We start from the raw sequence: 2,500 nt of genomic DNA on the forward strand, positions 1-2,500 counted from the left end.
TGAAAGTAGACTTGGGAGTTGAAAACTGGAAGAGTCTGACCAAGAGTTTCTGGAGAAGAGTTCTTTATCTTTGCCTCTGAAGTTACACAGTGCTAGAGATAAGGAGTGTCACTGAAAAGCTAGCATCATCCGGTGCTTGAACCCGGGACTTGCCAGTTACAGGGTAAGCCTGGTTACCGGAAGGAACACGGTTACCTTCAGTGACCTTACACACATATCAATAAAGAGCAGCCAAAGTAAGTTATACTTTGCGGTTACCTCATTACTGTGTCGACCCGTTTTTTGCTCTAACGGCTAAAGAAGAAAATTGTATAATATGGCTTTCCACGAATTTAAGGCAGAAATTATATTTTTTGTAGCAGTTAAGAACTTTCCACGGTAAACTTCTAAGTATAATTTGCCTGACAATAGAGATCGCCTCAACATGTCACCTTTTGATCGTTTTGTTTTTTCTTCAGTTTTCGTTAACCCAGTATGATCTAAATCGTGAGACGTTAGCTAGAATAAATTCTCTAATGGTAGGTGGAACAAAATCCGTCAATTTACCTAGTTTGAAGCAAAATGTTATAGAAATTCAAGGAAACACACAATAATAAAAATAACAGCAAGATAACAATAATAATCTATATACTAAAAGAACCTCTTACACCTTATATGGGAGGTAGCTAGCCAAGGCATGCACTCATCTATTACCCATCGTACATCCATCCAACACACGTTTCTTTTCATTTTTATCCTAGTTCCGTGTGTACGAGGGTTCATCCTTGTCCCCTTCTCACTGCTAGGATCAGAGGTAATACAGCAAGGCACAGCACCTCCAGTGCAGGGCCCGACAGTATGTGTATTTCCTTGAAAGTAATGATACGTATTTTTCTTTACTTTTTCTAATTGTATATTTAGATTTATCATTTACATTATTTATATGCAAGAGTAATAGTTGGGATCTTAAAGAATACTGAAGGTCACACTCTCATAGAAATCTAAATTTAGCCCAAATTCAACTAAGATGACTCCGTCATTGAATAAGGTTTGATTCGATCAAATCACTTGTATTACTCAAATAAATGGCGATTTTCATCACAGAGGCAACAAAGAATAAGGGTTGAATATGCATCTCAGCCTGAAGAGCCCATCACTGAAATGTAAACGCTCAGGTGGTCTGACTATAATTCCGTGTTTGAAAAACATTTGAGAAAATTCTTTCATATCAAATTTTGTTAGAGGAATTGCATTGCACACCGGGATACAATGGCACAAGTATTGTTCATCTTTTTCAGAAATTCAGGCGACGTCCACATGACCCCCGCCCTCCACGTCCACATGACCCCCGCCCTCTACGTCCACATGACCCCTGCCCTCCACGTCCACGTCTCTCTCCTACACCTTTATGCCTCAGTCTCTGCTCTAGACCTCGATCTCAACCTCGACCTTGATCTCAACCTCGACCACAAGCTCCTTCTTCTCCTCCTCCTCCTCCGCCTCCTCCTCCTCCTCCTCCTCCTCCTCCTCCTCCTCCTCCTCCTCCTCCTCCTCCTCCTCCTCCTCCTCCTCCTCCTCCTTGTACTCCTCCTCTTCCTCCTGCTGCTCCTTTTCCTCTTCCTCATTTTCCTACCCTTCCTCCTTTTCTTATCTACCTCTCCTCCCCGAGCATCTCTACCATCGTCAACTCCACCATCGCCATCTCCACCAACTCCACCACTAGTATCAACTCTACTACCACCGCCTCTATATCTAGCCCCTTTTCCCCTCCTACTCATCCTCATCCTCATCCTCTACCAATATTTTCTTTCTTTTTCCTCCTTCTCATCTTTCTCTTTTTCCTCTCTTTTCCTCCTCATCATCATTTTTCTATTTTTCCTCTCTTTTTCATCTTCCTCCACTACCCCTTTTTTCTCTTTCTCATCCACTTCCTCTCCTTATGCCCCTCTTCCTCTTCCTGTTGACTATTTTTTATTTCTCTTTTTTTAATTTTCCATCAACTCTTTTATCTTCCTGTTCCACTCTTGCGTGTTTGCGTGTTTGTTCACATTTCTCATCGATCATTATCATCATCCTTTTTCTACTCATCCTCCTTTCCTAACACCTCCCTTATAGGACCCCTGTGGCTCAATGTATAGCATGACGAACCAACATGCATGAGGTCATCGAGGTGATCTATTCCCTTGAGTCACTAGAATACCTCAGGGAGAAACGGATCTATCTATCTTCCTGAGTCACTATAGTACCTCAGGGAGAAATGAGCCCATTCATCTTCTTGAATCACTAAAGTGCGCAGAGACATATGTGGGATGATGAAGATGAAGATGGAGGGAAAATGATGAAAGGAAATAATTGAAGGGATGAAAAGATGAAGGCAATGATGAAAAAAAAAAAGAGAACCCTGGCTCTCCGTCTTCTGTTCCCTTCTCTTGTCCCCTTTCACCATTCTGTGTTGTTGTTTCTATGTTATCGTTCTTTCATGTTTTTACTTTCTATAAACCGTCTTTTACTTTCTACTTTC

The 2,500-nt window shown here is 41.6% G+C and overlaps 1 protein-coding gene across 1 annotated transcript in view; it reads right to left on the reverse strand.

Moving 5' to 3' along the window:
- The window catches only part of LOC143028041 (uncharacterized), a 297,457-nt gene that overhangs the window by 42,091 nt on the left and 252,866 nt on the right, over positions 1–2,500 (reverse strand). The gene's annotated exons all lie outside the window — the stretch shown is intronic.

The sequence above is a fragment of the Oratosquilla oratoria genome, chromosome 9 (assembly GCF_046742065.1).
Source record: "Oratosquilla oratoria isolate Oo_2021 chromosome 9, ASM4674206v1, whole genome shotgun sequence".
NCBI classification, from domain to species: Eukaryota; Metazoa; Arthropoda; class Malacostraca; order Stomatopoda; family Squillidae; genus Oratosquilla; species Oratosquilla oratoria.